At 35.6% G+C, this 25,199-nt stretch overlaps 1 protein-coding gene across 5 annotated transcripts in view; it reads right to left on the reverse strand.

Moving 5' to 3' along the window:
* VTI1A (vesicle transport through interaction with t-SNAREs 1A) overlaps positions 1–25,199 on the reverse strand; it is a 259,102-nt gene that overhangs the window by 171,117 nt on the left and 62,786 nt on the right. The gene's annotated exons all lie outside the window — the stretch shown is intronic.

Raw genomic sequence — 25,199 nt, forward strand, 5'->3', positions numbered from 1 at the left:
TCCTATCAATATGTAAATCTCATTTCCAGGCTTTCATCAGCTTTTGCACTGATTACTCAAATAATCTTCCCTGGCCTTGACAAAACCAATATTTTTTTTAGCTAATGGTTTTGACAACTTATCCCTCTCTTTTCTGCACTTTCCTCTACTTCCATCACTCCTGCTTCAGTTGCCATTCCTCTCCCATGTCAAATTTCAGTTGCTCATCTTCATTTTCAAGGCCAGGCAAATTGTACTTCATCACCTTTTCTTCGTTGTATCAGTCAACCTCTTGGCAAGTATATATGACCGGCCAAAGGGACCAACTTTTCCCCAGTCAAATCTGCCAAGAAATACTCATTCCCTCTCTCTTACTGCTGAGCAAATTGGGAGGGTTTTCAGACCCACTTGCAATCATCTTTCTATTATTTTTACAGTTACTATTTATCCCTACGAACTTCTGCAATCCCTCTGTTAAAACTCTGTTGCTAGAATGTTTGTGAGAACAACAAAAAAAACCTGCCCAAAACTTATCACATACAGGGACAGATGCATCAAGATCCCTGCCCAAGATGCTAATCATCACTGCTGTCTTTTCCTTTTCAACCTGTTAATCCTCATCCATGTGCCCCTGTTTGATTGCTAGGGTTTTGGAATAGGAAAGATTTTTCCCCTGCATTTGCACAGCAAGTAATTAATTCAACACAAGGATCCTTAGTATTACGGTAACAGAAGACACAAAGTAATATATAGTAAGAATAATTACAAGTCCAGAGATCTACTAGACTGCATTAAGTATACAAACTGCAGATACTGCAGATTTCCTAACCACAACTGCACTGGCATAAAATAAACCTTGCCCCATGCCACTGCACCACATTTATACAATATCCCTCTACTATACTAGAACCCAAGGAAAAAATTCTGATTACTTTTAAATTATTCTATATATACAAGGTAGGTATACTTCAAACCTAATGACTCTGATGCTCTTTATACTGTAATTTCTGCTGTACTTTCTTGGTGATCACAGACATATGACTCCTAACCAAATTAAGGACATACACATTTAAGCAACAGCACATTTTCAGAATACATTGTTATATGCTAGTAATGAAAAACTACAACATCACTACATGTGAACGTATAAAAATGGAAGAATAATACCCCAAGAGAATCCCATTAAAATAAAATCACATTACATTGTTGTAACATTTGAAATTAATATTAAAGAGTTTTGAAAATAAACATTTAAAAATACATTCTGCTTCATAAGAAGTGATCTTATCAGGACCAAGCAGAATTTGTGTTTCAGATAAGTTGAGTGCTGAATCCGCACTGACAAAAAGAAAAAATGGCCACAGTAAAACAGAACAGGATTTTGAAGATGCAAATAATGATTTAAGATCACATGTTTTCCCCCACAAAATCTATTTTCTCCACAAAGATTCATAAATGGAACACACACAGAGAGACACAGCCACATGCAAAACCAGTTATAAGGACAACAGTCAGAAAAAATAGGGACTAGCTGCATAAAAATCCTGGCACTTAAAGCACGTTTCTAAACAGGAGATTTTCTGAAACAGACATAGCATCTTTAACAGTACTTCATAGGTCTAGAGAGTATGAAGTTCATCTCACTAATCTGTTATTAATTGAAGGTTTAATAGTTCCATTAGAGAAGGTAATTCCCTCATTCCCTCTTTTTCTAATACCTTCATATAATTAGGTAAAAAGCGCTTACACTTTTCATGCAATCAACCCTGATTCCAAAAGTAAAAATACCAAATATCTGACCCTGATAAACAACAAACCCCAGGAAATGAAAAGTATTAAACACCCTGCTCAGAAATCCTGTCCCACTTCTCCCCATGTTAGATGTGGTTAGTGTTTATGCAAATACATCACTAATGTGTATTACAAATTAAGCAGAACAGAATAATCTTTTGCTTAGACTTACAGGACATTTTACATCTTCAATTAGATAAGCAGCAATAATATTCACTTGGACTTCTTAAATCCCTTTCACAGATAGAGAGGTTAATTGGTTGATCTTACATTTTATTGATAAAATTCAATAGTTAAATAAAAAGTGTGTGTATATGTGTGTGTATATATATATACATGTACAAACATACATATATATATAACTATCCTTATACTTTTTGAAAAATTTAGTGTCATTACAGTAACAGGCACCTTTTTGAAATGAATTAAGCTCAAACCCTGTTCAGGAAAAACACCTCAAAACTACTTGCATATTATTAAGACTGTATTTTTAACTTTTATTCAAATACAGCCAGACACTTTTTAGGTAAATTTATTATTAATATCCCTGGTATGCAGATAAATGTTTAATAGGAAATTAATATACATTTCAAAAGAACAAATATCAGTGTTATAAGCACTGTATTAAAAAGTAACTACAGCATATTTACTGATACAAAAAAAAATCTAATAGGGTCAAACTTATAAGATACTGGCTAACGTTATAAGTAGGTACTTAGAAACATGCTGCATTTTCCCCAAATTCCATTATGGTAACAAACACAAAAAGATGCTGATATCCAGTTCTGTTAAGTACATCTTCAGTTCCACCCATTACACAACGTCAAGTAAGAAAACAGTTTTCTCTGACCGGCGGCTCAATGGCGCAGCCTATGTGTGCTAAAGTATAACACAGGAAGTTTCTAGTTTCGGGAACGAGTGCCAGCCCCTCTGGTTTTGCTGCATCCAGATAAGCAAACATCCCTACAATTTACAAAAGTGATGAGCTGCATAAATGTAAGGCTATCTTAATACAATGTGCTTACTTATAGATCTAAATTAATGAAACTATCCACAACACAAAAGGATGAAACTCGAGTGATTCTGTGTAGAATTCATAAAAAAAATCAATTAGTTTGACATTTTTCTGTAAAATTAGATTTGAAACAATGATTTGCACTCATCTTTTATTTAAAAAGATACTACAGAATGTAAGTGTGTATATATACGTACACACAAATACACTTTCACATCATAAACTTTAAAACACACATTTGGGTACATTAATATTGATTGCTTTGTGTTCATTTTGCAGAGACAAAATACCTGCTTCGATTCACACTTTTGTTTTCAAAGTGATATAATCAAGTGTATAATATTTTACTACTCTGCTGCAAGTAACAAATAAATTCTAAGTGTAGAGCTTTAAACGAAGAATTCTGGCAGACAAGTATGCAAATACAAGCACCAACAAATCCTCTCCTCCTACATGCGCCTCTAACATGAAGTTGCTCCCCTGCTTCCCCAACTCGCACTCAGGTCAAAGCAATCAATTTCAGTAATTCCACTTAAATCTGATCTCAAACCAGTCACAGCACATAGGAGCTAAGTGTGGATTGTCAAAATCATGCCATTTTGAGAGAGGGAAGGAGAGAAAGAGACACAGACTGACCAGCTCATGCCTCTGAAGAACTGGATAGTAATTTTCAGACAGGTTACAATACCAGTTAGACTATTCAAAGAGGATGTCCCAAACCTGGCTGTGGTATGCCATGACCTGTATCACTCGCTGTACGTGAGCTGAGGGGCTCTGAACTGGGGAAACCTGCAAGCAGTGCAGTTTGTTTAGTTAAAAAAACACTCCCCTAGCCAATTTGCCAGATTTTAAACAAAATAAAAAATATTAAAAGAAAAAGAAAAAATGTTGGTCTCTTTCTAACAGACTATAAGCACATATCCATAGGAATGTAGGGGCAAAACCCTCAGGTAAAATCTTCCTAACAATTAGATGTTCTTATTTTGTTTTAGAGAACAAACTCATGTTGGTCTTTATAAAGGCAAGTATGCTGACATAAAGCAGTCTTTTTTTTTTTTGTCATTCAGAGTTCACTGCTAATCCAGACACAAAAGAGAACAGTGTTCTATATCTGCACTCAATTCTTTTTTCTATCCTCATAAAATGTCTCCACATATTTACTCAAGCTGTTTAAGTAGGTAAGAAGTGCAAAAAAACATATCTTGCATCATGTTACAAATCAAAATCAGTAAGAGAAGTGCAAGCACAGAAATTAAATTCAGAAAAAATCAGACAGTAAACTTGCTTCTAGGTATCATTTATTTATGATAAAGTTAACTTGTAGAGTATAAAACCTTTTTATGTATATTTAAGGATTTTGGTTTTTCATAGTTAGCATCTCTTACTTCTTATAAACATGCAAGTAATGAAAAAAGCTGAGATTTATCTCAAGATCAGATAACATTGTCCCTTTGTTTTCCACCTAAAACAGTTTTGCAGGTTTGTTTCCAAATAGATCAAATGACACTATTTCTTTACATGCAAGAGGCATCCATATACCAATTTCACTTTATTTCTAATGCTGTTCATCACTGACTGTTAATAGTTTCTTTGGCCATTTTCATGTTTATTTTTGCATACCCTATAGTCCTTAGAATGCATGGAAATTATATGCTACATACTCGGTACTAAATTGTCCAAGCCAAAGTAGCAAATGTTGGAAACAGCAAAGTGCTGACCTGCATCCTAAACTGCATCTTGTTTTTTGCAGTAGTGACTTTGTGTACTTATTTAGCAGGCCTCTTTAGAGCTGTTTCAAACAGACATTTGTGTTCAGCTAGGGACATGCTCACATCCCAAAAGGAGCTGTTTGTTCAGTAAAAGTTAAATTCCTACCACAACTGTTTCTTTGGTTGCTTTCTGTTTGCTCATTCTAGAATTAAACTGGTCACACACATTTTTCATGTTTGATCCATTGAAATAAAACTAGACAAGTTTTATAGACATGGTTTTATTGAAATGGATGTTTATTAGTTAGATCATACTGCTCTCCAGAAAATAATTCTCCTGCTGCTTATAAACATTTTGATCTGCCAAATTCAAGTGAAAGAACAAGTCTAAGGGGGAGGAGGGATGGAAAAGAAAGAAAATGGGAGGAGTGGAGACGGATACCATGTAGAATTCTCATGTGACCTGTGATACTACCTAATTAGAAAACTTAAAGCTTTCCATAAACCTCTCACTGGAAGCAGTAATATTACTACTATCATGTTTCAGTTCATATTGGCTGATTTACCTACACTTCTGTGAGCAGAAGAAAACGCAATGCATAGTTTTGAGGAAGAAATATAATGGCATAAGGTAAACAAGCACCATCAGTTTAGAAACGGAATGCAAATACAGCAAAGGGATTTGCCCAATAGACCTTTCTTCATTATAGTACAGGACACACAAGAGAACACTACTGAATTGCAACCTCAATTACAGTGGCCAATAAATTACCTTTAACCATTAAATTAGAAAATGTTCCTCAGCAATATTCAGTTTAGCATTCTACACCGTCTCCAGGCTGAAGGTGGTCTGCATGTTGAACTTAGTACTGTGTGGGTTATAGTCTTTGTTTGCAGTCTTAACTGGAGATTGCACCTTAGCTACCGTAGTTCAAGCGTAAAAATACTTTGTCTGGAACACTATATACTGTTGCCAGCGACCCCCTAAATCCTTGAACCAACTGTGTCCTCTGGTGTCACAGAAGATAATGCCAATTTATTGCAATGTGTGGCTTTTTTAACTGATTAAAATTAAGCCGTAAACACGTGACAATGGAATTAGCACATTTAGAGAGTCTGTTTTCCCACATCCCATTTTGCGCTAGTGTGGCTGATCCCTGCAACTCTACGCGGGTGCAATTTTAATGACTTCGCTAGGTTTTGATGTTCTTATGAAAAAGCAGGGCTTGGTGTTTGTGGAGAAGGTAGATATGGAAGCTGAGTAGCTGTGATTGGGGACACTGTGACATCGTCTCTGTTTTTCGATAGGATCGGTGTCATTTTCCTCCCCACGATAAGACACCTCACTGACAGAGCCCGATTAGGGAAAATTTTATTATAAAATTCACTTCTATCGAACAAGGATGGAGTGATAAACAGTTCAGCCTCAGGGAAGAAACAGGAAAAGATTTTTCCTCTCTCTCTCTCCCCCTTTTTTGTTTTCCTTTTTTTTTTTTTTCCTCCATTTAAGAGAGATCCTCCCTTCTCATAGGACTTTTCCTGAAAGTGATTGTGCTTAAGTTAATAAGAATTCCCAAAACACAGAGATCAAAGACATCTGAATGTTGTTCTAAAAGCAGAAGAGTTGCATTACTTCACAATTCAAGAATACGATTTTGAAGAACAAGTTAAAAGTGAGGGCTTTTTCCTGAATTACATTTTCTGTCAAACTCATTAAAACCAAGAGTCTTCTGAAAAGGCAGGTTAGGCGATCGTTACATTTACTTTCCAATACTCACACTTCTCCCTGGTTAGAAACCTGGCAGGCTGCAGGGCAAACAGGGAAAATGGATGCTTGTGGCCCTCTAAAGCATGAAGATGGACTAACCTCCAAGGAAGAACATAAAACAAATATTGATTTTCTTTTTTTTTTTTTTTTTAAATACTAAAACATCTTTGCTTCTGTGTTTGATAGTTCACAGAGGATACCTCTAACCTGGCCTCTAGTGCCATATATGCAATATAATTCTGTACACAAATCAGCATACAGTCAGTAGATGTTATCACTAGAAACTGGCATTGGGAACTTTGTGAAAGGATCACATGGAGTATATGAAAAAAGAGTAGTCAATTCCAGTTCTTATTTTCTTAGTTTACACTACCTCACTGAAACACCTTAATTAGCTGATTATTAAATAATCAGTGATAAAAAGTATTTTTTTCTAAAAAGACAAAAAAAAAAAGAAACAAGCACAATGGAAAAAGAGTGTACTGATGAAGATACTTTCAAGCTTTCACCTCTGAGCTGTAACAATGCCATGAAATGAATAGGTTTCTTGGTTGTTTAAAACTTCCAAAGGAAACAAAAAACACACAAAAAAAACAAACCCGAAAAACCTAAGCACAGCTAGCTTTTTATTTATGTCCAAAACTGAGTCACTCCATTGAAACCATTCCCTCAAGAAGGTGGCCTCAAAGTTAGAGACCCTCCTTAAATGACTTTCAAGCACTTTCAATAAGAACATTACAAATCTGCTGTCAAAGAGAGCCTTAACATACAAGTCCTTCCAGCAATGTTCTAGATTTGCTTTTATGAAACAACAATGGGAGGATGTTTACAAGCATATATAATTTTCATTAGGCACACTCATCCCCAAAAGCAGTACACATATGATGCAAACTTCAAATAACTTCAGTAGCAGTTGTAGCCCTGAAGTAAAAACTTGCCAAAAATTCCTCCTTATTTAGCTAATGCATCTTGCTATAAATTGTATTTACTGTCATCTATAGCCTTATACTTATAACTAAGCCTAATACTAATTTAAGTATTAATTGAAGGATCTACTGAAATAAACATGGCAATACAACTATGTTATGCTCAGCCATTGAGACAGAGCTCAGATCCTCCACTTGCTACTTGACTGAAAGAACTAAGTGTTATTTAACAATCTTGGAATTGCCAAGACAAAACATATGTTCCATCTGTCTATATTTTCAAATTGAGCACACCCTATTTTTAATAATGTAAAAATTATTTTGGAAGTCATGACCATGCTATCCAGTCTTACTGTGAAATACTGATTACTATTAAATACCATCACCATGGTTTTTACACTGTTGATTCAGTTCCACGCTGCACAGTTCCACATAACTTGTAAAATTTGGGTTTTCAAAGACTAATGCATTAGAAAAAAACAAGTCTGAAAAAAATATGACTAATGAAGGTAAGGCAGATCAATCAAAGGGCAAGTTGGAACTCCAATACATCTCTTTTTAGCCTTCAAATTGAGATTTTAAACAATGAGTTAGTGATTTCAGTATGGGAAGTAGCTGGAGGAAAAAGGTGCGTCATTTGATTAGTGGTTTGCCAGACAGATTTCCTTCAATAAATTCTCAAAAAGCATTTGTTTTTGATTGACTGTAACTGCAACATAGGAACAGATAGCAGTGCATTAGACAGGAAAAAAACACAGCTCAACAACCCCATTTAAACATGGAGGAATTCTAATTAGCTACAATAAGGCTACTCTCCCCTACAATTTCTTCCCATGTAAATGTCTTTAAACCTGCTTGAAACTTTTAATCATCTTTGGGGAGTGGCAAAATAAACTTGAATACTGCAGACAGTTTACTGTTATTATACCTTCCTTGTTCAAAAGCTGGCTATTAACTTCCCCTCCACATGCAGACTGAACAGGGAACAGGCAGGAATGATTGGCAGCAAACAAAGGTGAGGTTAGAAAAGAGCATCTTTTAGCCTTATGTAAATAAATGGTGTTGCTGTTTGCAATATAAACCAGAACTGTATCTAAACTCCAGTACCCAAGTGAATAATTAACATCTTCACAGTCCCTCCCACAGATACCAGATATATATATTTTTTTTCCCCCTGGAATATCCCCAAATAGCAATATTAACTAGAGGGGACACCCTTGAAGTCTCTTGGAAAGTGCAAGTAATTCCCTTTCTATCCCCAAGACATGTAGCACGAGTTGCTTCTGTGGATCAGTGTAGCTATAAATACGTTTAGAAGAAATAGTCAAACAGTCTTTTTTAAGAGGGGCATCTGATTCGTTAGTGGAAAAATGACACAGTGGAGTGAGGAATAACTGATAAAGAGATAATCCAGTGTGGCAATGTAGTTCTGCAGCACTGTAGCTTCAGCCTTCATTGGGTGGTGAGTGTAGGGTGATGGAAGAAAAGGAAGGGCTTCTGTTGTTTGCATTTGAAGTATGAGGGAGGCATGGTGTGAGCAAACTTCAGATCTGAAGAACAAAAGCCCACTTTTCCTCTACACCATCTTTAACTATATGATGAAGTCTAAAGCTGAAACACTGCACTATTAGATTTTTACAGCTGATGTGCTGTTTGTCTGGGTTTTCCTCTACAAGGCAGAAATGTAAATAAGTGCATGTATTTATTCAGTGCATGCATAACTTCATTTTCAGAGCGAGGGTCACTTTATATATTCTAACCTGACCTTAATTCATGCTTTAATCTCCCAGACTGTTGCGATATATCATGCTCGTTATTGCCATAACCAAACATTTCCCAAACAGGCTGTATTTAATAAATATTTAAAATAATTTCTGCAAGGATTAAACATCCACAAATCTTTTAATTTTATATAAATGAATAATTTGGAGAGAATAGTACCTAAGCTGGTGGTGGATCAGAGCATGCCAGTTACAGGAGCACTTAAGCGCCCATTGGCACAGCAAGACTCAAAGACCCGGTAGGTTTCAAAGAAACACTTTTTTTTTTTCTTCCCCCCTCCTAGAACTCTTTGCTTTCTAGTAAAGCTGCAACCACAATGTTCTCTCTCTTAATGCCACCATAAAAAATCAAAACACTTTAAAACAAATTGATGTCCTCTTTAATATAGTCATCACATCATCACAGTACCCTTGCACCCTGCTTGGTGACAACCAGGGGGATGCATCCCACACATCTCTCTTGCCTGCTCTCTCTTTTTTTTTTAAGGCATTGAAGCGGGCAACAAAGAAGGAGAGAAAGACTGGGAGAGACACTCAATTGAGATATTGGCACCTTTGATTGACAAGATCTAATCAGCTTATCTCCACACTAATAAAGTTGATGGCCTGTGGAGCTGGTGTATGTCCAGCTTCAAGTGAACTTTCAGTAGCCAAAGCCTCTAGGGCCAGGACTAAGACTGAGCTTATCTAAACTGATTTAAATCAATTCCTAATGGGCTATTTCAATTTGATCAATTTGAAAGGATGGAAACCTGTAACCACTTGACACAATTGTCTTGATTCATGCTGGCATCACTGGAGATTTGGTCAGAGCCACAAACTATTTATCCACAACAAAACAATGGAGTACAACTGATACACTTCTGAAACTACTTGACCATCCTTAAGGTGCTGTTCAGTTTAATCTAAATTGAGCATTTTACTGAGATATTTTTCTTGTACATGCACTCAAAACATCTTGAAGTATGTTATTCCAAAACAAGTAGTGGATGCTACATGCAAAATTCCCTATGCCATAAATACTGACTGAGCTGCTTTGCAGCCCTTGAATAATTGTATTTGTTTTCCTACATTAACAAAGTCCTTTATTTTGGAGGGGCTGACTGTCCCACTAAAGGTGGGATGGCAGAACGGAACACTGATAGGAACAGTTTGAGCGTTCAGATAGATTTCATTAATTATGAGCAGAATTAAACAACAACTTCTGAAGTTCTTGAAATGCATTATACAAAGCTCAACACACTTCCAGTTCCAGAATATATATGTATATATATGTATTACGTTATACTGTGAAAAATGCTTGCTTCTCTCAGGGTAAATCACTGCTTGAAAGACTGCAAAAAAAATATTCAGAGAATTAAGTGCACCTTCATAAAAACTTCTGAATTAAGAACTCTGTTATTCATATAAGCAAAGTAATATCTTTAGGAAAACATGGCCATGTTACAGAGAATCATCTTAAGAGGTGGAACCATAAGCTTATATGTACTTTACAGATTTGCCAAAACATGAGCAGTGAAACCAAGTATCAGTAAAGTATTTTTCCATCAGTAGCACATATGGACACCTTAGGAATGTCTGGTGTTTAATAGAGGTAATTTAAGCACTTTCTAAAGGAAGTGGGCTTTTTGGTATTAATGCTAGATTACAAAAACCATGAGCAATATTTTCATTCAGATTGCGGTTTTCAAGCTGTAATTGCTTTATAAAAAATCCACTCTAGTGTTATCACTCAATATCATCTTCACTGCTGTACATCTGAAGATAATTTTGCAATAAAACTTAATTGATAGAGCTTATTTTTCACTAATCTCCTAATACAGAAAAATGAAAAAGTACTAACAGTATGTATTATAAGCTATGACCCTCACAGTGCAGCATATTTCTAGTTTATCAGACTAAAATAGATCCATTTTATGGCATCAAATATTTTATATACTTTAATAATGTAGAGACTGTTTCCCAAAATAGGAACTAAATGGAAAATGCCCTTAATAAAGCAAAATGCGGAGAGTAAAATTAATTCACAAAGAGGCTAAGCTGAACATCTCATCTCATAACATTACTAGTTTGTGCCCCAGTGACCTTTAGTGCAAAATCTCAAAACGTTTCAATTATGGAAATCACTAACTCTGCCATCAGTGCCAACTATTGAGAAGTTAAACTCAGGGATTTTATAGTTATAAACTGAATTCCTCCTGACCTACCATATAAGATGGATTCTGAACAAGACTTTTTAAAAATTAAAACATTGTGGGTTATATTTCCTTGTGGGTAAGTTAGACTTAGTATCAGTCCTAAGAGCTTCTCATCAGTTATGTAAACAGCTCTAGTAATTACAGAGAATATTACCGGGGAAAATAATGCATTAGATGTTCGTAGCAAAGGGCTGAACTTTGAACTCATAAGGCTTTTTCTTGAACCCCAGTACAACCAACACACTTCCAAAGCAGAGCATTCACCAGATGCCAGAGAGCCATCAAGGCACCACAAGAAGTCAAAAATAAGTGGTCTGCAGGGTTAAGGAGCCACATTTGGCTCACAGTCAAGAGTCTGATTGCCAAAGTTCTACTGCTAAAAATCCTGATACACTGTAGGCAGTTTGGCACTTTGAATACCCAGGTGCTGCTCTGTAAACTGTGTGGGCTGAAAGGAGACTGTAAAACTGACATGATCTGTCTACTTCTGTAGTATGACTATGAACTTTGCAACCTTCCCAAATCTACGACCTTGCCACATCACTTCTGTTCATCTCTTTTAGAAGGATCCAAACTCCTTTCTTACTTAAATATTACTCAGAACATCAGAGAGAAGTGGAGAAATATTTGGCATGCCTATATAGAGGCTTACAGATATCATCCTTCTTTTCTTCAGGACTTCTGAAAAACAGAAAAGATGCTGTATAATCACCACAAACATCTTTCCAGATCTGCACTGGCCTCATTTCTCTGAACCTCAGAGATTAATCTAGCTTGGTGCTGCCTTGTTTTCATAAATTTAACCTCACTATGCTTTGGTGTGCCTGTCTACAGAATGAGTACAATACCACTGACTCTGTCCTCAAGAGGATAACATGGATGCACGCATGAAGCTCTGGGAGCTCATGATATTAAAGAGCAAAACCACATAGCCATCCAACTGGCACAAAACTTGCAGCCACTTCAGTTACTGTAAAAATTAAACTACTGCCCTATTTCTGCATTTAATACCTCTCACACTGTCACTTAATGATGGAAAAGTTTTCTAAACATAGCAATCAGCTTGCAAAGATCACTGCAGATGTATCAGACAGAATTAATGACTGTAAAAGGCTGACAGAATTGTGCTTTGTCTTCTGTGAATGAAAACACTACTCTCCAGACCAGATAAAAATCAGCCTCTGCCTTTTTTGGCAGGCAGATCATAACAAGGCCAAAGTGATATTAAATCATTTATGAGGTTTTTAACTTTAAATATCAAAGTGTTATATATGCAGAAAAACTGTTATGACATTTGAATTTCAGCAATAGGCATTTTTTAGGCATTTGAAACTATGTAAAACCTGACATTTCAGTGTTTATATACAAAACCTGTTATGATACAAAACACCTCTCCATCCATACTTTGTCATTTAAAACTTCTCTTTGTTATTTAGCCACACAGCTATGTTTCAGCCTGCTGCAGAGCACATTCTTGCCTAGAAACCTGTCATCCTTATGCAAATAGGAAAAATCTACTCTGTATTAATTACAATCTTTATAGTGATCACTTTCAGTCTCCTCATTTCCAGTAGTCAGCCTTTCATTCCCCTTATTATTCACATAGAAATGTTTTTTTAGCAGCCAAAATATAGTACTTCTATGCAATGTTGTGATGAAGTGCACCAGAGAAAATGAAATGAACTGGACTACCCCAAAAAGGAAAACAACACAGGTGATATACAACTGTTCAGGGTATTATTTTCATGAGATATGGGAAACAACATGTACTGCTCATCAATTATTCCATAATGTATAATGCCTGTCTCCCCAACCTTCTAACAGCTGGGATTGAAATGTTTTGACATGATGATCTCTAGGTGGAAATACTGAAGGCGTTAAAATATAGATATAAATAGGTGATAATGAAGAACAAACTGTGTACCATTTTCTTGCAGTCATAGTTTGCAAATTAACAAGCTGCTATTGATTTTTCTTTGAGGTCAATAACAGCATTTATTGATCTGAGAAGTTAATACTCACTGAGGTCAATAATATATCTCAGGGGTCAACAAATCTGGATACTGACTTCTATTTCCTGTCCATATATAAATATTACATAGGCAAAATGGGCAAATTTAATCTTTGGAGATAAGAAAACACTGTATTTGATGCAATACCAAAATCCCAAAACATTAAAAGTTTTGAAAATGATCCAAGTAGACTCTATTCTTACAGCTTTCAAGCACTTAAAATCTTATAATGAACTAGAAGATATTTTTAGTTCTGAACTTAATGTCTCCCAGGTACAGAACGGTCACTCTTGGTGTTATTCCCCACCACTGAAAAATTAATTCATTTTAGAGGTATTCAATACCAAGTGGACATTAACATATTTTACCAAATTAAAATGAAGCTCATAAGAAAAGAAGTAGGTAAATAACAGTTGTGGACTTTCTGATTTTATTTACGCCTCATTCTTTCATGATCTCAACCAAAATCAAGAGGAACTTACCTGCTGCCTCCAATAAACTCAGGATCGGGCTCTTCTAAAAATCATGCTAAGTTTTCTCCAGATTTATAGTTTATTACCCAAGCATTCACATGACTAAAGAAAAATCAGAAGTGATTTTTCACAGAAAAATATCAATGAAGCTCTAGTGTATTCTTGGAAATTTACTGAGAAAGAAATAAATTTCAGAAAACAACAAACCCATGCAGGTATTTTGCCAGCTACCTACTCCATTAACACACATGGTTAAAAACGTAACAACTCAAAATACGGAAGTTAACTATTAGATTTCTAAAGAATTATATTTGCGTGAAGAGATAACATTAAACATACAGCACAAAAGGCAGTGTGTGCATTACTGGCAAGCATTTTAAATGGCTTACAAAGATCCTACAAAACTTCAATAATATTCAGCACATTTGCAGAACTTTACCATCCAAGAACTTACCAACATGCAAAGCAGAAAATGTTATTTTTAGGGATAACCAGTAACAGAAAGACTGATAGTCCACAAATTGTATAGAACTAAAACTGCTAATACTCAGATTCTAGACTTGTGTTGTAGACTTGAGTAAGAACATGAGTCATTTTGATTTTGGCAACAGGACCTGTTCTTCAAGTATTTGAGCAAGCAAAGATTCCACACAACAGCAAACAATATTTTACCTGCCTGTATTAAAATTTTGCTTCAAATTACACACATTTACAAGGCAAGTATTGAAATACTCGTTTGCTACCAAAACATAGAAGTTACCAAACAAAAAGTATCCATAATGGTGCAAGTGTGTTGTGCAGAGCATTACAAATGAATGAAAGGACTTGTCTGTTACAAATGATTTAAGTTTTTAAAATGTCTTTAGAAATATTATTATGGAAGTAACTATATGTATCTAAGAGAAAAATTAAGTGAAATAGAAAGCATGGCTCTTTACAAACATACTGAAATACACATTTGTTTTAATTTAGATGTAAAAATAAAATACTGCAGTTAATCTCATTTTGAGCCACTAGTTTATTTTCTTAATGAAACACTCACTCTGTTAGGATAGCCATTAAAAGATGGCAATTTCCACCAAAAGAAATCCTCTCAAACGCAATTTTGTCCTTGCTGGTTAGTGAGTAGGTTATGTCACACTTCCCTGTATTTCTTTAAGAGCTGTGTAGTTTATTAAATATTCTTCTTATTTGATATCTTTTTTTTTTTTTTAATTTTGAATTTGAAGCAATTTTCTTGGAAAAAGGAGGTAAAGAAATTAGTTTGTTGTTTTAGTAGCTGAATAAAGCAACTCAAAAAAATTTCAACATGGAGGAAACACTAAAATTTACCCAAGCATATTTTGTATTTACATATGATGAATTTTTTCCACAAATTTAATGCTATTTTCATTTATGTGGGCCAGATTTCTAGAAGGATTTATAAGTGTTCTCTCTAAAAATGGGGTGCAGTGCCTACAATGACTTCAGAAAACAGCAAACCAGTGCTTAATCAAGTACTGCTTTCTTCCATCTGAGTTAGGGACCTCATCTGCTTAATTAAAGCAGAATCCTGAATAATTTTTTAATGACTTAAGTTTCATACCTTCCCAGTTTTATATGGACTTAAAACAGTGGAGTAGACCTGCTTGTTTTGTAACACGTTATCTATTTCTAAAATCACTATGAACCACTTCAAGAAAGTAAAATTTGTTTTCTGCATGTGGTAGGTTATTTAAAATCTAAAATAATTAAGACAATAATTTTTCAGCACACCAAACCAGAATGACAAAAATTAGTACACTTAGAATCTGGTACGTGACATATTTCTAAAGCCTATGCTGATGCTAGAATTTTTCTTGTGCAGAGTATTTTATGGTGTATGCAACAGAAAACCCTCCACTTGACTCATTAAAGCAAGACTCTCACTCACTATTTGAAACTCATTTAAGAAAATATTGTAGTTTCTAGACTGGATTTAAAACATGTCCCAACTATAATGTTGAAAGCAGTTTATTTTTAAATTTAAATAATGAAAAAAAAATATGTAATTTGTATTTCCTTAACACTTCCTACTTAATATTTCCCTTCTGAAAAATATGGCACTAATACAGAAAAAGCATTTACATATGGAGTAAAGCAACTATAATCAGTCATTTTCACAAAATTTCTCAAGATGGCATTCCAGCCATTTATTGTAGCAGTTAACTGTCAAGACACATGGAAATCTTACAACACTCATCTATAAAAGTCAGATCAATACTTTCAACACACCTGTACTAAAAACACAGAATTATTACATCTATGCAAATAATGAAAAAGCAAAGGCAGAACAATCCTCTTAATCTCCTTGTTTTGCATCTTGACTGTCTAGATTCTGCAAGAGAGTGAAACAGGAACCAAATTCTCAAACACATGAACACTCCAAAATCAGAGCCAGAGGCCATAAAATATGGAAATATTCACCACAGAGAATCAATCTCTTGGCTGGTAGAGACGAGCCAAGAGATCACCTTGCTTGTCTTTGCAAGATAAAAAATGTAAAGTGTGCTTTATTTCACAAAAATGCAAACAACAATTAGTTACCCACGATACCTAGATTCACACATCATTACACTGAGCTTGACCTCACTCATGGAAACAAGTTCTTATCTTGGAAACCTTTTTGGAAATGTACTAAGCAAAACAGACAACACTTCGGCAGCATGCACATGAATGCATGTGCAGAGAAACACTCGCAATTCAGTATGTAAATATTTATGCTCTGCCAATAACTGGGCATGTTTACAACAATGAGTATTTATTACAATTGTGCTGATTCAGCCAAGAGTATAAAACTTCATATAAAATTTTACATTTACACTTTTGGAGCTACTGAAGTAATTTGAGGTAAATAGCAAATGGCAGAAAAACCACCACAAGGTGACAGACGGCTGATGCTGGAAATGAGGAGCAAGGGAAAAGGCTGCAACATATGGAAGGAACACAAAATCACAGAAGCAGTAGAAGGACCCTCCATGAAGAAAAGAAGGCGGCCACCTAGAGCCAAGAAAAGATATAGAGAAACACGAATGGACAGACGTGCATAACTGGTCTATGACAGACTGATATAAAATTCTGAAACTGTAGTTTTCAAAGCTATGAACAACAATTTTTTAGGTCTACAATTCCTTAGAACAGCTGGCAGGCAATAACTAGTAGTAGTTTCTCAAAAGTAGGCAGTAGCAGCTCAAAGAAAATAATTGTGCTATTTTAGAAAGATGATTGGTACTGCAGATCAGCAGTTAAAATCCCTCTGACATGAAATCAAGCTAGACAGTAAACATCTACATTGAATGAGTGACTCTTTCTATAAGAATGGCATTAATTTCAGCTTTGCAATGTATATATTTACTTAGTAATCAAGTGAAATTTATTTCATGGGGTATTAGGCCGAGCTAAGCTTCACTGTTCAAAAGCAAACAGAAGTAAATGGAAAACGGATGAAGTTTTATTTAAAAATAGAGACTTGAAGGGCCAGTATTACTTGCAAAAATCCAAGGCTGTGTTCTCACCTGACACACGTTATGCAAGCAGGCATTTCAACTGTGACTGGGGTAAGTTTCCATAATGTTCAGTACTTAGCAATCCTGCATGTTTGCACATGCAACAATAACTCACCAAAGTCTGTTTTTTTAAAATGAAATATACAGCTTATGTTCTGTGGACAATGAAATCAGCAAATGAAGTCATTAAATTAGCAGGGTATTAATGTATTTGAAGGTCACAAGGCAGGCTTGTGATTCTCTCCAGCTGTGCTCTTTTAGAAGTTGTTACAGACTGACTGTCATTGCCAAGCCAGTATCATTTCATTTGGTGAAAGTTCAAAAGAAATGGCTATGGTACTGGATGGGAGGAAGAGAAAAAAATAATGAGTAAAAGGGAAGCATGTCTAGGGACAATATATTAATATTTGAATTCTACCTATTAAAGACTAACCAGCAGTTCCTAACTATCTGAAAGTTTCTGGACAAGTTCTCTAAATCTTACTTTTCTCAGGGAGAATATGAAAGGCCAACACAAGCTGAACGTTTCCTTGCTATAGGCCTGACTTCACATTTTTCATCCCCCTATCACAATGGGTTGTCTGGACAACTTATGTTTGTTAAAATTCCAACATTTCTCAGAGACACCTGAGTACAAGAGCTGAGTGTTGTGCAAAGGAGGAAAGAGAATATACATAAGGAGGAAAGACAAACTGGTGGCTTTTTCTATTATCCTTCTGCCAAACCAAGGTAGTTTGGAGAATTTACTTGGACTGCTAGAAACAACAGTTACTATTAATTTACATTTTTTATTTTCATCCTTTTTCCTTTCATTTGCTTTGTCTGCACAGAACCAGACAACAAACTGAAATGTTATCACAGGGGAAAAACCTTCCTGAGGCTACATAATTTCAAACCTGAAAGAAGCAAGTAGTGTAATTTCAGACTAAAAACCATAACCACATGGCTTGTCCTAATCAAAATGTGAAGATTTGAAGTCAAGTCTTCAAAAGGTTTGCTTGGACTTATAAACTACAATTAATACCTTCATCAATAAACGCCATCTAATAATAGTAAATACACTAGAGGAAGAGAGTCAGCACCAAAGATGATTACACTGAAATGCTGTTTTCAGTGGTTCAGTAAGGTGCTATTTCTTGTAGAACAGTCTACATGGTAAAGGTGGTCCAACACAGTGCTTTGTAAAATAAAGTTTTAAAAGTTATCTTCACAGTTCAGCTTATAATTCAAATATTAATATTATTCACAGGTATTCTATGAGAAGTGCAAGGTATTTATGAAAATATATACAGAATTCACCCTGTATGATTTTTTTTGTCAGGAATGCACATGGGAAGCCCTTAAGCATGAAGTTTCTGATATATGAAACAAAATGTTTCCATCTTCTAACATGGAATAAAAAAATATACAATCTGAAAACTCTGTTTATGATACAGATAATAAAGTATCTTTAAGAGTTACTGCAATGTTCTGCTCATCCAAAAATCAGTCTTAAACAAATTTACCTCAAATGGATACCAGTTTCTAACTCTACTTGAGATGGAGCACAATAATGAATTCCTGGATATTAGTGAACATTAAAATAACCTGGGACTTCTTCCAGAACTGGGGACAAAATGGCTACATTTGGATCACTGTTTTTCCTACTATACCTTAGCAAATCTGTACTACTGAACAGATTTGACATTCCTTATTTACTGCATTAACGGTATAATCCCAAACCTACTGAGGTGAAAGATAAGCATTCGTTTTATTGGAATTCCAGTTGAAAGAGTACCCAAAAGATAAGCTTTTAACAGAAATGGTCTTACAATACTGCAAAGACTGTGAAAAACTCTACAAAATAAGCTTTTCTCTTCTCTTGAAAACCAATTGTTAGATAACTGTTTTATTTATTTTTGGTACTCTGAAGCAGTTAGAGGACAGTACTTTAATACTGAAAATTCATCATTTCCTTACTTTATGGTAAGCACTTTGTGAGTTTGTAGATTTATGAGTATACTTAAAAAACATCTATGTTTTGCATTTGAGACAACAAATGTGGAGGGACACTGAGCAGAGGGAACAGACTAGACAAGGTCAGATGGGTTACTGGGTAAACTTCAAACTTTTCATGACCGCAAACATGCAAGACCCATTACTGCTGTTGAATACAACCTTTAAGAGGAAATACAGAGTTAAGGAAAAGGGACATGGTGCCAGAACTTGAATAAATATATGCAGGAATATCTAGATAGAGAAGAGGTAATAAAGAGAAACCTGGAGCTAGAATTAGGAAAGTCAGAGCTGGGGAGGCTGGTGAGAGAGAGTGAAGAAGGACAGGAGGGAGGTGGTGACAGATACAAAGCCAGAGGGAGCAGCTCAGTGGTGAACCAGCAAGCAATATTCAAACTGAAGGTGTAAAATCACTTTGCTGGTATAAACAACTGCACTGTAAAACAGTAAAGGATGGAAACTGAGTAGTTTGGTCTCTCCGTGCCTGCTCATTGCTACTTCTGAGTGTTTGTCACAAGGCAGCAGCACCACCTGAACATGTTTCCACCCATGATTGTACAGCTGGGATACTCCTGAGGCCTAACATGCTCAGAAACAAAAATCTCTCCCTATTTCTTCCTCCTCCCCACTTTAAAGCCCAGACTACGAAGAAGGGCAGAGGGCTTAGAGATATAGGAATGCAATATGCCACTTCAAAATGAATTTCTGAAACAATAAACAGATTTTAATAGAAATCAGCCAGCAGAGAAAAAAATTATATATGAAACATGAAATACAGTTGCCAGCAGAAGAAACAGGGATCATGTAAAAGCTCTCTCTGATGGTGACTGGAAACTGCATAAGAACTCATTTCACTGTAGAAACTTTGGATTAAGATTTCAGTAGAAAGATGTTCTGGTATATCAAAGAAACACCTAAGGAGGAGATATTGATATATGCTCCAGAACTCTGAAGCCCTCTTTCTCTAATGAAAGGTTTTACGTACAGTATTCACATATACTTGCATGAATAATTCATTAGAGATGAAATAGGTGGATATTAAGTGTAAATATCTGGGACAGGAATAGACTTTTTAATTTATTTATTTAAAGCATGGGGCACTGGAAGCAAGGACCTAATTTCCAAAACTTGGTTTCCATTTCCATACTCTTAGTTATTTGGAGTTCAAATGTAATTGGAATATGCATGCTCCTGAAGACAGAACAGGGGTTTGAAGATCCATGTGATATTAAATAACGCAAGCAAATTACTAAGTATACAAAATTACAACAAAGAAGTAGCAACACCCTTTTCACTAGTCTCATGTAGCCCCACAGGTAGGAACATTAGGTTTTGTTGTTAAATTAACACTGGATGTTACAGCCATTTAATTTTTTTCTAAGCTGAGCAAACGCTTCTTAGCTTGGTAACAGCAATGCTCAATATATTGCCTACCTGAAAAGCCAACCTCCAGCTCTTGCAAACTTAACAGAATTGAATCAGTTTAGTGGATTTACTTAATTTTTATGGCTTCACATATTTTGTCTCAGCTCTCCTGTGCATCTCAATTTTGACCCCTGAACAGCACAAACACCCCACGAAATAGGGAGGAAGAAAGTCCTTCAGGGCAGTTTTGGGGTTTAGGTTGTTCCATCAATAAAGGAGCTGGGAATTCAAATGTCTGGCATTCTGCTGTTAACAATGTGCTAGTACCTCAAATTCCATTATTCACATCTGCCAAGACATCTGGAGGTTTTTTGTTTGCTTGTTTTTGTTTTTTGTTTGTTTGTTTGGTTGGTTTGGGTTTTTCGTGTTTTGTTTTGTTTTAATAGTTCCCTGTTCATGCTAAAGTCATCAAACTTGAAGACTCCTGCCCTCAGAAGCCCAATACAAACATTTCTTAACACACTTTCAGTGATACATTGATTGTACTTTCCCTCAATTCTGCCTCCAGATAAGACAATAACTACTGTTATTTAATCAAGTAAACACACCTCTTTGTGTAATGAGATTCTCATTTGCTTTCCATCTAGAAGGCTGCCAACGCTTTGAGGCAAGTCTGACCATTTACCTGTCAGCTGGGCTGCCACTACACCACATGATCTATTTATGGCTCAGCCCAGAAAGGGAGATTTGACTGTAGTTCATTACAACAGGTGAAAGCCACTGAAATTTGCTTGGATCCCTTAGTATCAAGAACTATTCATGTCACACAGGGGTTGGAAATAAATTGTGTCTCTTACTCGGAAATATTTCTCTTTTAACTGTTTTTGAGCTACATATTCCTAGTATTCCTGAAGATTAAGGAGAATTGGAAAAAATAATTGTAAGTGATCTGAAGTTGAGATTCAGAAGGATTTTCTGTAAATGAAGCAAAGAGTTTTTCTTCCATTGCTTTCCTTTCTTTAAAATCTCATGTTTACATATTACAAAAAGGATATTGAAAACAGAAGCCAAGACAATTTCAAGATTTGTTGCAAAAAAAAAAATCGATCAGTTACCCGCAAACTACAAACTCTGCTAGTAGCACAGATATTTCAGAAAGATTCAGAGCCACAGTATAACATCCAATAACCACCATCTACAGAGGCAAGTTCAACACTTGCTCTCAAATTTCACATACTGAAAGCCATAAAAATATCTAATGTGCATGAAGAAGAAAAATTAAAAAATATATACCTGCAATGTAGTTTAGTCATGAGCCTAGCCAGAATTCAATGGTTGGATCTCTCTTACATGGAGTCTCTATTATATAAACACCAGGATTTTTTTTTTCCCCTAGAAAGTATCTGGCAGTTGAGAAGAACTTACAGAAAGCAATTCAACTGCAGATTACAATGGTCCTCTACAACAGTTTGCTCTTCTCCTTGACAGTGTTTTACATTCACATGCCTTATCTCTGAAGATGAATGAAGCATTTTGAACTATTCCTCATTCAAAATACTCTTGTCTGAGCAAACATATCTAAGACTTGACAAAGAAGGGGATACCTTACTACACTATACTACACTCTGCAGGAAAAAGAAGGAAGCTTTAGAATTCAATGTGATGCTGTGGGAATTTGAGCACGGGGAATGGAATTAGGAAATCTACACCCTCAAAATGGGAAGAATTAATCAGGATTAATTCAACCGACCCTCCTTTTGACTGAAACCAATAATTTTAATGCATTTTAAAAATCCTTCTTATATTCTGAGGATATATGGTCAGACTAAATTATCTGAAATTAAGAACACAGAGATCTAGTGTCACAAGTAATGAATGGTGTTGGAAAAGACTACTAACCAGGCTGTAAACTTTCTTGTCTGTTCCTTATCAGGAAAGCAGATGCTAGTGTAAAAACAGAACCAGCAAGAAATATTTTTATAACAATATTTTCATTTTTAAAAAGCAGATGAGTCCACTTTGCAGTGTTACGAGCCATTATTAAAACTTCCCCTACTTGGTACAAACAGCAGAGACCTTAAAGATTCCAAAAGCTGGTGGCTTCCCTGTATGTTCTGAGAGAATTCCCTCATGTGTTTGTGCCATACAACTGGGGCAATTAAAATGCAAATTAAGATGCAAATGCTCTGATGAACTTACTCGTCTACCAAATCAGCTACTGAAATGCCTGTTAAATTTGCAACATACAAATATTTAGAATTATGTTCTTCTCTTTAAAGTAGGCTTGAGTACTATGGAACTGGCTACCAGATACAAAAGGCTTTGCTTAGTCCTTCAGGAGGCTTCTGCGTAGATTTAAGCATCCTCAGTCTCAACAAATGGCAGCCAAGAATAAGAGCCTGACAGTCAGTGTTGGATTGTGTCTTAGACATGGTGACGTAAGTGGCATCCTGTTCAGACACCACTGAAGCCCATGAATCAATGGCACCACTCAAAGAAGGAAGTCAGATCTTCCAACAGATCTCAGCTTGTACGAACAACTGTACATAAGATGAAAGGGCTTATCTATTTAGAGATGCAAACAGGAATAAAGCTTCCAATTTATCATGGTAAGTTTCAGGAAAGGTAATGTGAAATTGCATTAAATTAGTTATGTGATGTCAGATTAATCCTTAGATGATCACAGGGGCAGGTTAAAATAGTGTATGTGTTTTTGCTGATTAAGGTAATAAGAAAGACCCAAATGTGACTTATTCCAGAGCTGAAAATCATCCAGCTTCATTACAATAAACAACATACATAACCATAATTGTGAAAATACATCACAAATAAAGCAGAACAGAGACTTAAGGGTTGTCATGTCTGACTCCTCCTCTTCACAGAATAACTGAGGTGAAAAGGGACCTCTTGATATCCTCTAGTCCCTAGGTCTCTCCACAATCACTGTAGGCTACCTACTCACTGCTGGACCATTCCCACAGTAAAAAATGATTTTTGTGTGTTCCTATGAAATTCCACAGGTTTTAACTTGTGTCCACTGCCTCCTGTTCTGACAGTGGACACTACTGAGAAGAGTCTAGCTCCCTCTTCATTCCATGTCATCAGCTATTTATACACATCACTAAGCTCTCTCCGAGCCTTCTACTCTCCATGTTGAACAGTGTCAGCTTTCTCAGCCTTTTCTCACACGAAAGATGCTCCAATCACTTAATTCTTTTCATGACCCTTTGCTGGACTCACTCTAGTAAGTCAATGTCTTTCTTGTATCAAGGAGGCCAGACCTGGAAACAGCACTCCAGGTGTGGCCTCACCAGTGTTGTGTACAGAAAATTTGTATGCAATAATATAGCAATAAAAAAAAAATCCAAGGCAAGGCAGGTCTGAGGAGGCAACTCAATGATGAACTGAAAGTCCAAAATGGAATAGTTAATTATGGCACCTCAACACAAAATGATCATGCAGTAACTCCAAAAGCAAGTTCTTTTGCTGCAGCAAATTAATCTAAATTCACTAATTCCTAGAATGATCATGATCCATGCCAGGAACTAAATACAATTAACCCATTTCCATAAAAATATTTTGCAAAATCTACATTAGAATGAATTTAATATTTCCAAAGTAATAACCTCCAAATTATTTACTATTTATATGTAATATAATACCAGTACACCACTAGCCTTCGCAGAGTTTAGGGAACAAGTACTTTCTATATATAAATAACGGTTAAAGATGAAATGTAGAAATGAACACAAAGATGGCGTGAATTAGTGCTACTCTTAAGGAATTTGATGCAGTTTCACCTGGTTTTGATACCAAAATACACCCTTCCATATAAATATAAATATACATTTGCACTCCAACTATATTTCTCAGAAATCACCATGGAGATATGCAATGGAAGTTGACATGATCATCATGTCTATAAAACAAATTCCACATGGAATTAAAAAAAAATGATATAACGTATTTCTTCCCAAAAAGGATCAGTCTGAATTTTTATATACTGTTCCTTTGTGAAAGATCCAGGCTCAACTAAAGCAGATCAGGAATAATTTTTAAGTAGTTTACAACCATTGATAGAAAAGACCTGAAAATCTGCAGGAAAGCAAACTTAAACTGCTGTCTTATGTCCATCTCTACTAATGTGTCATCCTCTAGCATTAGAGAATTAAATCTCCTTGTCCCCTTAAAAATCTACACAGTATGTTCCACATGTCCATTTCATTACCATGCTCAGCGCTAAGGCCAAAATAATTAAAATGCAGGCACTTTAGTACTACTATTAATTTAATACAGCCATATTTAACTCTACAAAGGTTTAACTTAATTTACCTCTTAAATAAAGTTTGCATTCTAAAAAGATATTGAAATTTATCAATTAACTGGGATTTTCTGCCAGAAAATTATTTCACTGCTCAAATATTTTCTGAAACTTTCTTTAACTTTGCGCAAGCTTCATCTAAAGGGATTAATCTTTGGAGGCTCAATTATAGCTAGTTTTTAAAAAATCCACTACGAACTGCTAAAACTTACTGAAAACATTTTTAAAGTATCAACGGAAAAGTTATAGGCCATTAAAAAAACCCACTATTTCAACAACTGAGCCTCAATTTAGCCTCCTCCCTTCATTTTATTTCATCTGTGTTTTTGGGGTATGGTTTGT

This window comes from Apus apus, chromosome 4 (assembly GCF_020740795.1).
Source record: "Apus apus isolate bApuApu2 chromosome 4, bApuApu2.pri.cur, whole genome shotgun sequence".
In the NCBI taxonomy this organism is placed as follows: Eukaryota; Metazoa; Chordata; class Aves; order Apodiformes; family Apodidae; genus Apus; species Apus apus.